The sequence below is a fragment of the Vicugna pacos genome, chromosome 15, assembly GCF_048564905.1.
Source record: "Vicugna pacos chromosome 15, VicPac4, whole genome shotgun sequence".
In the NCBI taxonomy this organism is placed as follows: Eukaryota; Metazoa; Chordata; class Mammalia; order Artiodactyla; family Camelidae; genus Vicugna; species Vicugna pacos.
Window position 1 is genome coordinate 58,553,186 of NC_133001.1, and position 13,619 is coordinate 58,566,804.

The 13,619-nt window shown below is 46.9% G+C and overlaps 1 long non-coding RNA gene across 2 annotated transcripts; it reads right to left on the reverse strand.

The window, feature by feature from the left end:
- Nucleotides 1-501: 501 nt before the first annotated feature.
- On the reverse strand, nt 502-3,729 carry LOC140685946 (uncharacterized). 2 transcript variants are annotated; one of them, XR_012059414.1, is made up of 3 exons: nt 3,199-3,729; nt 1,515-1,688; nt 502-624 (listed from the first exon to the last, which is right to left on the reverse strand). It is a non-coding gene; the product is annotated as an uncharacterized lncRNA (long non-coding RNA). The 2 variants fall into 2 exon arrangements; XR_012059415.1 differs by lacking the exon at nt 502-624 and adding an exon at nt 1,767-2,004 and having other exon boundaries at nt 1,184-1,688.
- Between the last annotated feature and the right edge of the window lie 9,890 nt (nt 3,730-13,619).

A 13,619-nucleotide genomic window follows, 5' to 3' on the forward strand; every position in this document is an offset into this window, starting at 1 on the left:
TTTAGTTTGGCCCTGTTACCTGTATCTTTGGTTCTCAAAGTGTGGTCCCTGGACACATTGAAACGTGAGTTACCACAGTTGCTTTCACAGCACGCAGCTCCGGGACTGGGGGACCAGCAGGCAAAGCCCAGCCTGGGATGGTTTCCACATCGCTCTCCGTGACTCTTGAATTTTACTGTGGAGTCTCGACATGCGCTGCTAGATGGGTGGTGGGCGTGGGTGTAGACGCGGGCACTAGACACAGAGATACAGATCTGGGTCCCAGCTTCACATTAGTTATGCATCTTGGGAAACGGAGCCCTGCTCGAGCTGCCGTAACGGAAGTGGACTCAGCCCACGTGGAGTAAGACCTATAAAGGCTGCTTTCTTTCCCCCCTTCTCTCCCAACTCTCCCTCAGTCCTCCAGCTCCCCCGCACCCTCAGCTGGTGGTGGCTATGTCACTGCACAGGAGACGAGGATGCAGCTCGGAGGTCTCCCAGGTGGAGGCATCTCACCTTCACCAATGCACTTGTTTCGGACAAGAAAGCCAAGGCTCCAGGGATGCTCCCCCGGGGAACTCCAAGCAGAGGCTGGTACTGCCGCTCTCTCTGCATTTAGACGTCGTGATGAAGTGGACAGTAAATCTAGGTGAACAAAGGTAAGGGTCTAATTCTGTTCTCAGGCTCCAGGCTGGTTACTTTGCATAATGACTGAAACACTTTCCACATCCTTAAAGGAATGAATTCTGAGTTATCTCTTTCTAAAAACAAACAAAAACCAGTTATACTGTTATTCAGGGAAGAGTGATTATGTTAAAATATTAGTCAGTCTACACTATGAAAAATCCTTGATGCTTTCTAAAAAAGTTTTTTCTTAAATGGAAGTTTTTTCCACCAAGCTTAGTGAATAGAATGAGAAACCTAATTCACTTTTCCACCTCCAGATACTTGCCTCATATGTGGCATATAATAAACAGATGCTCATACAATTGTTAACTGGATGATTGAACAAATAAATACAGAATAAAGCAACCATTTTTATTTTGTATTTTATTTTTTAACATTTTTATTGATTTATAATAATTTTACAATGTTCTGTCAAACTACAGTGCAGAGCACAATTTTTCAGTTATACATGAACATACATATATTCATGGTCACATTTTTTCTCTGTGAGCTCCCATAAGATCTTATGTATATTTCCCTGTGCTGTACAGTATAATCTTGTTTATCTATTCTACATTTTGAAGTCCCAGTCTATCCCTTCTCACCCTCTAAAGCAGCCATTGTTATGAGCTGAGTGTCAGTGTCTAAGTACCACCCACATAAGGCTTCCTGTCATCTCATCCCTGAGGGAAAGGGCATTATTTGATTCGACGTTCCAACTATGTAATCCACTGTATAATCCACATAGGCTTCTAAACAAATAAATGTCAATATATAGCAATACATGTGTCAAAAATAGTATTTGTGAGGCAATGAAACAATACATGGTGTGATTTATTTTTTCACAAAGAGTCAAAAAATTCTTCCACCTGAAAATGAACCTGAAGCTTGGTTTTGAAGGGTGAGTGTGAGCTGAGCGGGGCCGCAGGTGGAAGGCTCTCCAGGGCCAGGAAGGGCTTGCACGGGGGCTCGGAGGCCGGCCACAGCAGACATCCTGCATCCCTCCTGCTGTGCTCCTTGAATGGACCGCAGTGGCTTCATTTCTGGAATCAAACATAGTAAGTGCATTTCTTCTCATACATTCTAAGGGGAGTGTCACATGGACCCAATATGGTACTTACCTGAAGCTATCTTCTGAACGTTTCCTTGGATACTGTGTTCCTCTGCCATCCAAGAAACCAATCTTGAGTGAACTTATCAAGTCCTTCTGAGTGCACACACAGCTCCTTAAGCAAACTGGGCTACCTTATTTTCAGTAATAAACTGCTCAATGTTCTCTTCCCTCCCAGCACTGCTGTGAGCTTTTCTGCGATTGTATTAAACACAGTAGTTCCGGAACACCTTCCACTGTAGTCACTGCTGTTAAAGAAGGAGCTGCTCACAGAGGCACCCAGACTGGCAATAATTTATCTCAAAATCAACACTGAATTATTAGACTAATGATGGTCAGTTTGGTGAGCAAAGAAGCAGATGTAAGCCAGACTAAGAGAAAACCTGAAGCCTGGAAACCCTGCCTGTGAGGTCATCTTGTGGCACCAAGCTTGTTGCACTGCCACCTGAAGACCTGCCTGGTGTCATCACTGCTGCAGAAAAATGTGTCACAGCTCAGTTGTGACAGTAACCCGGATCCAGGCGAGAGACCAAGCAGCACTTGGAGAGTTGCAGAACTCACGTTTACTACAGCAGGACCAGAGGAGTTAACACTCCAAGCTCTGGACCCTATCTGTAGGTTTACACCAGCTTTTATAGTCTGCCGGTCTACACTTTGCAACATCATATGCAAATAAGGTATAACAAAAGTTGACTAATTAGGAACAAGCTTTGTAGAAATAACCAATCAGGAGTGAGGGAAATGGACCAATCAAGAGTGACAGAAGTAACCAATCAGGAGTGAGCTCCATGCAAAGAAAATACTACGAATGGACCAATCAGGAGTGAGGGAAATGGACCAATTAGGAGTGAAAGAAATAACCAATCAGGATGGAGCTCAGGGAACCAATAGAATGTTAGGGGTAAGTTCCACTTTCCTAGAAGTAAGCCGTTTGGGAGGCAAAAAGTGAGAGAGCCTCTGGGCCAGGGAACCGGATGGTGCTGGCAGGAGGGTAGTGGCCCTGCCTGGGGGTCCTGCCCGTCTTTTCTATGGGGCTTCCCAGCTCATCACAATAAAATATCCCCATGGAAACACATGGTCGCACGCCCCTCAGGCCAGGGAACAGGGGAGAGCTCCTTGTTCCACTTGCACGTCTTTTGATAGAGGAGACTTGCAGAGGTTTTTATTACATTTAGAATTTGGTGAGATACTGTTACAACATTCAGTGCAAACATCATACAACACAGAAAGCCTTTCCCATGAAGATCTGCACTAAAACCAGCGACTGTGCCGTGATATGCCACAGACGGGCTAACTGGTCGGCTAGATGGCGTCCCTGTAATGATAAGAGCTCGCAGCAAGTGACCAACCCTACTGCTCGTGAAGTGCTGCCTGCCCCGGACAACGGGCCAAGCAGGCTCTTTGAAACTCGCTTGTGTAACGCCCTCTGAAGTAAACATTACCTTCTCCGTTTCAACGGGGAGCTTAGAAAACACGGGCTGTCTAACTTTTGAATGCCAGTTAGTAAGGGAAAGAGCCGCGATGCAGGCTCAGCTGGCGGCAAAGCTCTCTCCTCCGGGCGCACTCGCGATCGGACGGCGTCCCGCGCGCCGGCAGCAGCTCCTCGGCCTTCTTTCCTCTTGTCCCTTGTCCTGGGCCTCGTGTGTAGCTTGGGTCCTGTATCACCTAACCACTCTGAGCCCCAGTTTCCTCGTTAAAAGAAGGCTAATAGTTCTCACTGCACAGACTTTTCTGAAAGTTAAACATGTCTCGTCTGCAGGGAGCCCAGGGCAGGCACTGTGATTTCTTCTCTTTCTTAGGATGTGGCCGTTACCAAAATCCACTCAAAGGGATGTACGTCTTGGGTTTGTCGTTGCTGTTTCAGTTTTTTCGTGCTGCCGCTTGTGATGGTTGAGGGACCACCACCTTCCAGGTAACACACGGGGTTCTGGCCGCAGGACGATGGGTGGGGAGCAGCCTGTGAGTCCGGGTGCACGGCCCGCACCAGGTCCTCTGCAGGCGGGGGTCTGTGAGGTCACGGGGAGGGCCGTGCGTCTGCAGGCACGCCTCGGGGGAGTGTGGCCCTGACTGTGCACGGCCTCCTTTCCTCGCTGCGTCGCCTCTCGCTCCTGCTTGCTTAGCGCTCGGCCCTCACACAGCTTCGCAAGGCACGCTCACTGGGGCGTTCCAGTGCATGGAAAGCGCCTCCTCTGGCTCTTATTTTTTTAAACTATATTATTGGTTTGTAAAGTACACGAAGATGGCAAGTGTTGGATCTACTGTTTTAAGCAGAAAGCAACACCTACCTAGCCATTCCTTGCCGGCTGTGCTAACTCAGAGCTTCCACCTATTGGTAGACACGATTGTTAGGACTTTCGAAGAATGAGTCTGGGCTGCACAGAATTGCTGGAAAAATCGACGGCTTTCTCAGACGCACCTTTCCCACCATGGTTCCCATGGTTCCACCCACATGTCACTGTTTTCCGTGTGCCGTTAAAGCTGCGCTCTGATTCCCAGCACTGGAGCCGGGGCCCCGGGGAGGCCCTCCTCCCGGGCGAGCACTCAGGGCCGCAAGCGCCAGCCCTGCCGCCGCCGTCGGCCGCAGCCCAGCGCCCTCCAGATGTTAATCATCCGGCAGCGAGCTGCTTATCTAGCCTTGAGAGAGGGTTCGCAGGGAGCGAGATAACAGAGTTGATTTTGCTAGAATAAAAGCTCTCAAACGTAAACACTCCGAAAGCCTTGTGTATATGCGTCTATTTTTCTTTAACCTAAGATTGCAAACAGGCAAACATTTCTTGGGGAGTCTTGATAATGCAAGGGTGGTTTGCAGAGTAGAAAGGATTTTTCATGTTACCATGGGGACACCTGAGTATGAAAAAAATGTAACCTTTCCCTCCCCTTAGCTCTTAAGTGCAGGGCTCAGAGCCTTTTATCTGGGGCCATTTATTTACCTTTTATAAGAAAAAGCACAGCCTGCCTCATTCTCTTTCTTGGCGATTTTAGGAAAGGCAGTATCTTTGCAGAGACAGGACGGCAAGCTTTTAACAGCAATGGCTTTAATGGACCCAGCTGGGCTCCAGCCCTGCCCCTCGCCCACCTCGGTCCCCAGGCTAGGCCAGATAGACCTGCATGCAAATCCTGCCCCCACTGCTTCTCAGAAGGGCTGCTGTGACCCTGCCTGCTTTGCAACTGAGAAAACATTTGTCAAGGGCCCAACACAAGGAGGTGAACTGTCCCTGAATGCAAGTCAGTACAAACCAAGTGCCTTTGGACTCAGTGTAGACCTCAGCAGGTGACACACCCACCCTGGACTCTGAGTCAAAAGAACCTGACCCTTTGGAAGAGCTTCTCACTTACGCAGGAGAAAATGCCTCCCCCACCCCCACCTCAGGAACAAAGAGGGCAGTTCCAGCTGGGAACCTCCTCAGAGGCAGGCGTCAGGGCACTTCTGTGTGCTGCTGAAGTCCGGGCCGTCACAGCCCTTCTGAGGGAACGTCGAACATCTTAGGAGATTTGGTGACTTGCCCAAGAAACAGCCAAAACTGATCTCAATGTTCAGATCTGTTTAATAACATGAATCTGAATTTATGCGTGAGGAATGAGGGACCTGAGGTTGAGAAGTTTCATTCAAAAAACGTCTAGGGAGAATCTGTCTGTAGAGGAAATAGAAAACAGCCAGGAAACGTGGCCCGCACCCCAACAGTGAGCAAAAAGCTGATAAATGACAGAGAGAGAACTGAGTCCACTGCAGGGCTGACAAGCCCCACCGAGGAGGGACGGGCCCACAGCCCCTCTTACCTTCGGCAGAGCATGGGAGATCAAAGAAGCTGATGTGATGAAAGCATCCAACTCGTCATCCCTGTCCTAATGTCCGTGTGGGCCAGGGTCACAGCGCAGAGTAGCTGGCACCCCAGACCCCGGTGGGCCTCACTTGGGTGCGCCCTCTGGTGTCCCAGGCGTGCAGGTGCTGACTGGCTGCTGCTGAGAGGGGGCTGAGCCCCTTCCCCTCTCAGAAATCCCCAGGGTCCTGAGGTGCTGGGGAGGAGCAGGAAGACCTCCAGGTGCAGAGAGTGGACAAGCATTTGCTGCTTCTGGGGAGGATGAGATGCAAAGCTGTCTGTCCTTGGGGAGGGGGACCAGACCCTGTGCTGGTACAATGGAATGGCTCCGTCCAGCCAAGCTGTCCGAAGATGTGAGCCCGGCACCAAGCACACGCAGCACCAGCCCACCCCTGGGGAGGGCCGAGGGCAGCACGGGGCCCCTTGGGGGTGCGCTCACTGGGGGCAGCTAGCGCTGAGATGGGGCAGCCGTCCTGGGAGGCAACCTGTGGATGCTCCCCCAGCGCCCCCACTCCGAGCACCCCCAGTGGTGCATGGTTTTCCCTGACCTCGTTGACTTTGTTTTTCCAATTTTTTTTTTAACATTTTCTCTCCTTTCTCCTTTCCTAGGGACATCCCCCTGGATCTTGTGGGTGCCTGACACCCACCCCACCACCACAGGACGTGCTCCCTGAGTACCATCCAGTCTCAGGGCGCCAAGGATGGAAACCCCTCTCTTCTCCAAATGGTCTTCATATGCAGAATCCAATTAACTACACTTCTGGGTTCACTGCACTTCGTCCTGTTACAGAGATGCAGGTGTTAGCTGGCTAATGCAGCTCTGTAGACACAGTAACACACACCACGTCCTCAGACACACGCACGACTGACGGCGTGGTGTCCTCCCAGCCATGTTAACCCTGCGCCACTGAGGGAGCATGTTTCATAATGATGGTTATTTTCCATACAGTGTACTTGGCCTGATTTGAAAATTTATGTACGAGCTTTGCCTCAGTGGGAAGTTGCTAGGATGTACTTTTTTTTCTTTACTTTTTGGAGGTTTCTCTTGCTAAAATCATTTAGTGATTTTTTAAAAATTTAGTCAGATTCTATTTGTCTTTTCCCTGCTGTGTTTTGTCTGTTTAGATTAATGGTTTGGATTTACATCCACCGTCCTCTTTGGCACCACCTCTCACACTTGCCTAGTGTTTCTTTTTATCTCCTCTCTCGTCATTTTGGGGCTATTTTTTAAATGATTCTTTTCTTTTCCTCCTTTGAATTTGGAAGCTATACCCTCCCTTTCTCTTCTTTTAGCATTTAATCTGGAATTTACACACTGTGTCCCTAACTTGTCAGAGCATAAAATGTGTGGGTGTCTTTAACTTCCTTCCCAAAACAGAGAAATCCTAGACCATTTTAGTTCCTTTTATTCCTTTCCTGATTATATTGTATGTTTTGTGTCTTTTATCTACATTATATTTTTAACCTGATAAAATATGGTTGTTACTTTTGTATGCCAAACTTATTTACATTTATTTAAATTAAATAACATTTAATCATGTTAAAGTACATATTTATCACATTCTTTGCTCCTCATTCTTTCTAGTAGCTTAAAAATTTCATCTAAGATCTCTTTCCTTCTACCTAAAACATAACCTTTAAAATTTCATTTAAGGCAGATCTCCTAGTGGTGAATTCTCCCATTTTGTTTGCCTTGGAATTATTATTATTATTTTTTAAATTTTTGTTACCATTCTTGAATTAGGTCATAGAATTATCGGTGGAGAGTTGCTTTTTCTTAACACATGGAAGATGTCCCACTGCAGTCTGTTTCATTGTGGATATTGAGAATTGGGCCAGTGTCGCTGCTTCTCCTTTTGCAGATTTTTTTTTTTGTTTTTTTATGCCAGGCTGCTTTCAAGACGTTCTCTTTGCCTCTAGTTTTCTGCATTTCAGTGAGACTGCATCTAAGGGTGAAAATCAGCTTCCCCTTTGGGGGCAGGGCACAGTGCAGGTTCGGGGGGGGGGTGGTTTGCTTTTAACTTGTCCTCACAAGGAGCCCAGCTTTACGGGAGATGCTCTGACTCCCGCGCTGGCCTCTGTCTTCTGCCCCTCGCGCCTCCTATAGTGAGAAAAGTAAACTCAGATTCGCTGGGGTTCCCAGCGGGCTTAGTCACTCCTGGGCTCCCTCTGAGCCCCCTCTTCTCTTGGACTACGGGCTCCCTTCATCTCCTGTAGGTGAGGAATCAGCGGCTGCGAGTATCATAGCCTTGACGGGTCTCAGATCACTTCCCGAGCTCCCTGGGTTCAGGTCCTGGTTACCTTCCTGTCCTACCTTTCTCTGTATCTCCGTGAAAGCGCCTGAGGGTCTCCCTCTCCTTGCTCCAGAGGGAGACCTCAGCATCACACACGCCGCGCCCGAGGTCTCGTGGGACTTCAGTGCTTTCCCGTTGCCTACAGGGCGGACGCTGGGCTCCCCGGTTCAGGCCACAGCCCCGTTCTCCTCTGCTCGCTCCTGCGCAGACCGCGGCTCGGCCGCGCGCAGGGCGCTGCCCCGGGGCTGTCCGCGCCCCGCCCCGGCCTCTGCGCGCGCTGCGGCCTCCAGAAGGCTGCGCACTGTCAGCCCGGCCCCCGGCTAGACCTCAGCTGCCCTGCCCTGCGGGGCCTCTGTTCCTGCCTTCCGCTTGCTCTGACACGAGGACATTGATCGTGTTTTCCTGCCTGGAATTCTCTCCCACAAGATATTTGCTGAGACCCCCCTTTGCTCAAGCAGAGCCTTCGCCGCAATGCTGTACGTGGGGGCCGGCTGGCCGGCTCCTGCTCCACCCCTGCCCGCCCCTGCCGCTCCTGATTCACGGTTGGTACGCCTGCACGCTGCGCAGCCCCCCGCTGGAGCTGTAACTGCGTGCGGGGACAGTGCATGGATTTAACTAAGCTGCGGTTCGGGGTCTCTTAGGTGGGTCTCTACATCAGAACAAACGCCTCGTTGTGTCCTAGTCAAAACGACAAAGCCCGTAAACCACCCCATCCCATTAAAAAGGTACATAGGCACTTGGAAATTTCGCAAGACACAGGAAGGCACAAAGAAGGACAAAAAGAATTGCCCCAGCTCACTACTCACAGGCAACCATTCCTTTCTAGAGTTTCTGTAACATTGATTTACGACCCTTTTAGTGCTTAGAGAGTTAGCATTTTATCTAAAGATTTGTGCTTCCTGCTCCTTTCCATACACACACCGTATATATTTTCTCCGCAGCTGTAAACTCTTTGTAAATATTATTTTTAAATTTCTCCACATTGCTTCACTAAATGGAAACCTCAAACTATACCTAAACCCTCCCGCGCAGTTGTAACCATAGGCTGCTTCCAACAGTTTATTAACCTGCATGAAACTGAGATGTACATTTTTGCATAATTTTTCCTGTGTTTGTATTTGTCTTATAGCAGAGTCACATATAAGTATAATTATCAAGCTAAGGGCCATGGATTCTTTAAGTTTCTTTGTATATGACCAATTTTTGAAAAATAATCTTTTAAATGAGGAAAACTCCTATAGCTATGAACTATACCACTGATCCCATTTCCCTTTTGCAAGAACGAGCTGTTTTATTTGTATTTATATGGGTGAAATTATTAATACTCTTAGTTTATTCACACAAGAGAAAGGATCAAAAGAGATTTTAATATTACTGCCTTGCCTCCTGAATTGTCTAGAGTGGTGAAGTCTAGGGCAATTAATCCCCAAAATGCCACCGTAACTGTCAGTATAGCTACGGATTCTCTGTCTGCCTTCTCCTACCTTAATGTTGTTTAGCCAACAGTGTTAATCTTAGTTTTTCAAGCTCTTTAAACACTGCAGAGCTAAATAAATTAAAAGTTAATATCCTAGTCTATGAATTTATTACATTCTATATAATCTCTCTCTATACATCCTATATAATCAGTAATTTACAGTTAGCATTTTTTTTAATCAATAGGTATCCCTGACCTTTTGATTCAACAGAAATGATTCTGTTTTTCAGCTGTACTCATTTCTAGGACATGACCTGCATAAAGAGTGCGCAAGCTGCTCTGAGATGTGTTCTGCTGTACGGTGATCGCAGCTGAGTGGGCATTAGTTAATGGCCTTTATTACCAAAGCCATAATATATCATAAACAAGCATAATTAGCTGGGGTTAGCTGGTGCCTTCCCAGTAGTTCCTGAGAGTCATCTGTCTTCTTTTCTTTATATGAGTTAAATACAGTTGTGGCAGATCTGAGTCTGGATCATCACTAGCTGCATGTCCCAGGGCAAACGGGGCTGACTTGTAATCAATAGAAAATAAAGAGTCAAAGCTATGGAAGTCAGAAAAAGGCAGCATTTCTATAAATTACATCAGAAAAAAAAGCCAAAGCGTATGTTAGTTCCATTTTGGATAATGTGCAGCGAAAGCTTGTTATGAATAGCCAAGCATGATTTAATCCTCACTTGATTTATATGGTTAATGGTGGTTTTGCCTTCATGGGGGTAATTTATGGGTAGTTTTAAGAATCTCTTTTATTGGATAAAAAATAAAATTAGAATGGTAAATAGAAGTTCTAAAGAAATGCTTGAAAGTATCTTTTTTTTTTTTTTATCTTTAAGGGAAGCTTTTAAGGGGGTTACAAAAGCCTTGCTTTGAAGTCATGAAATGAACACTCTTGCACACTCTGCCTATTATACTATATTTTTGAATCGTATTTTTCTAGCTCTTATTTTCAACATCAGTTTTCCAAGAGAAGTATCATTTATACTTTTAAAACAACTTGAAAGACACTCTCTCCAGTGTTGTAAAATGCATTGAGATAAATTGACAGTAGCATGCATTTTTTTAAAGCAAGGGATTATGAATTTTCACTCTTGCTGAAGAGTATGTGTGCATTAAAAGAAGAGGGAATTCCTTCTTCTTTGCCATTAATTGTTGGTTTTAATGCCATCAGCCAGCTAGCCATTTTTTTCCTGCTGTTGTAAACATCAAGGTCATTTTGAGGTTCTGCTAGAATGAAGATCATTATCTGCAGAGTGGTATTAAAGCAGAGTGCCGAGCCCTGGGGCTGTCGGGGGTTCTGAGAAATGAGCCACTCAGTTAATGCTGTTGTTCTGTATGGAAAGGCAGACTGCTGCTTAAGAAACATTCTTACAAAGCCAGCTGAGCTGACAGTAACCACTACTGAAATGTTCCCCTTCTCATGCAAACAGTGTGCACGGTGCAGCGTTCTCAAAGCCCACGGGAGAGGAACGGTGGTGGGGGATGTGCCACGGGGACCTTCCAAGAAAACAGTTGCCCAGAATCAACTCCCAGCGTGGACACACGAGGAAATCCACTGACCAGCCTCTAGTAAAACTGACAGAAACATTTTAAAAGCAATCATCCTAAGGCTCTGAATATGGTCCTAAGGAAAGGCAGCAAATGAGGAAATACCTATGCAAAGTAATCTGCAAAACCTGGTAAGACAACGCGAGCCTGTGGTACCTGAGCCAAGGTTGCCCCGTCCTTCCCTGTTCCCGGCCAGTGAGGCAAACACTCTGCTCCGGGCTGCAGCAGCCGAGCACACAGGGCTTTCTGCTTCCTCCCCCAGCTCCTCGCTGCAGGGCGTTGTTCCTTTGAGGAGTGGGACGTGACAGTTTCTCGTTATGCCCCCAGCTAACTTCTGCTGGCGGTGAGTCCTGGGCAGATGCGGTCAGGAGCTAGGGGCTGCCGTCCTCACCCAGCCCCCTCGGGTGTAGCAGGCTGGGAGTACTGGGGACCTCGTAGTCCTCCCCCTTACCTGTGACGTGGAGCGGTCCATGCTGGGAGACGGATCTAAAAGAACAAGGAAATTGTTCCTCCACTTTCCATCAGACTCTCGACATTCAGGACAGACTCTCACCAGAGAGTTTTTTATTATCCCTACTCCCACCTTCAGAGCCCTGGCTCGGAGATTTTGCCTGGGAGTTCGGAGAATAGCCATTGATCTCTTCTTGAAGGAATGACTACTTTCACAACCCAGCTTGAGACGTTCAAGACTAAGGTTTTCCTCAAGAACAGGGAGGTTGTGGTGAAAACCAATTGTGAGGAGACACATGGATCTAATGAAGACACAGTCTATGAATAACTGCACACCAACAAATTAAATACCTTAGATAAAATGAACATATTTCTGGAAAGATACAAACTACCAAAACTGACTCCAGAAGAAATGGACAGTCTGAATAGCCCTGTAGCAAGGGGGGTGAACAGGTGAGTAATTTCTACTCAGAAAAGGAACCCAAAGAGCCCAGATCTAGAAGGATTCACTCTAAATTCTACCAAATATTTTAAGAAGAAATAATACTGACTCTTCACAGGCTTTTTAAACAGAAGAAGAAACACTTCCCAACTTGTATTTGCAAGTCATTTATCTACAAGGGACTTGTAATCAGAATATATAAAGAACTCTTACAACTCAGCAGTAAAAAACCCCCAAATAATCCGATTTTTTGAAAATGGTTTGCAGAGTCCTGGCTGAGCATCCCAAATCAAAATAGAAAAGATTGGGTCTGGAGATGAGAGATGACAACTCCATCACTGGCACAGGCAGGCTATAAAAAGTTAAGACTTCATAAATCTCAGTTATTACCAGTGGAAACTCTGGAAGTGAAAGGCCTCTAGAGTTAACATCCATAAATAAAAGTCACTCAATTTGGGGGGTATTGAGAGATTTTTGTGTTTTCATACCAGACTTGTCAAATAACTAGTGTTCCTTTTCATGATTTTACATTAAGGCAGCTAGCAAAAAAAGTACGTGAGCGGTGCCCAGCTGATACAGCAGCATACTGTACAGTGTTGCAGAAGCTTTGCTGGGAGGAGATGTGTCTGGGATAAGTGCTACACAATTTTCAACAACAAAAAAAAATCACGGTCATGTCATTTATGCTGATTTGGGATTTAGGAAATATGTTCAAAACAGTCGTAACGCTGGATTTACTGTCTTTTCCAGCAGAGTCCTGCTATTTCCACTACAGGGAAGATTTCAGGATCCAAACCATGACTCACTTCAGCACCTCCTGAGCAGACGTGAAGGCACCGTGCTCAGAGCGCCCTTGACGAAAGCACCTGCTGGTCAGCTGCAAGAAGAGGAGGCAGGGCGTGGCCTCCAGCAGCTGCGCCCTGGGAGCCCCCCACGGCATTTGAGCCGAGGCCCTGCTCTTCCCAGGAAGCTCCCAGCCAGTGACTGGGCGAGACGCCAGTAAGAGGACCTGCTCTGCCCAACAGGGGACCGTGTACAGGCAGCCTTGGAACCAAGTTCCTCGTCGGCCCGGGTGGCACTTCCTCGGAGCCGCAGTGCACTCTGAGTTCTTCCTGCCCAGTCCTCCGCCCTCTCCTTCCTGCATCCTCTCAGGGCTTCACCGCGCTCTGACCTCCTGCTCCCTTTCTGTCTGTTCCTCACGAGCACAATCCCTGATGGTGCTTTTGCCATCTGCCACCACTGTGACAGTGGTTACTTTTTTATTTTGATGTCCGTAGTCCAACATGCTCTTTCTTAACAGCTTTACTGAGATAAGACTTATGTCCTATACAAGTTACCTGTGCAAAATGTACAACTTAATGGACATTAGTGTATTTACAGATACATGTAACCATCACCACGATCAGTTCTAAAACACCTTCATCCCTTTCCTCTCCAGCTGCAGCCCTAAGCCGTCACCACTCTGCCTCTGTGTCTATAAATATCAGTAATCTGGGACATTTCATATAATCGTATAACATGTAGTCTTTTGTGACTGGCTTCTCCATTTAGCATGTTTTCATGGTTCATCCACGTGGTAGCATGCAGGGATCAGGGCTCCTTTCCTTTTTATATCCAAATAAAAGTGCCTTGTATGGATATATCATTTTTGATTAACCATTCATCTGTTGATGAGTGTTTAGCTTATTTCCACCTTTTGGAAAATTATGAATAATCCTTCTATAAACATTCATGTACAAGCTCTTGTGTGGACAGAAGTTTTCACTTCCCTTGGTTGTGTGCCTAGGGGTTGAGTTGCCAGCTCACACAGTAACCTTCTGTTGAATCATTATAGGAA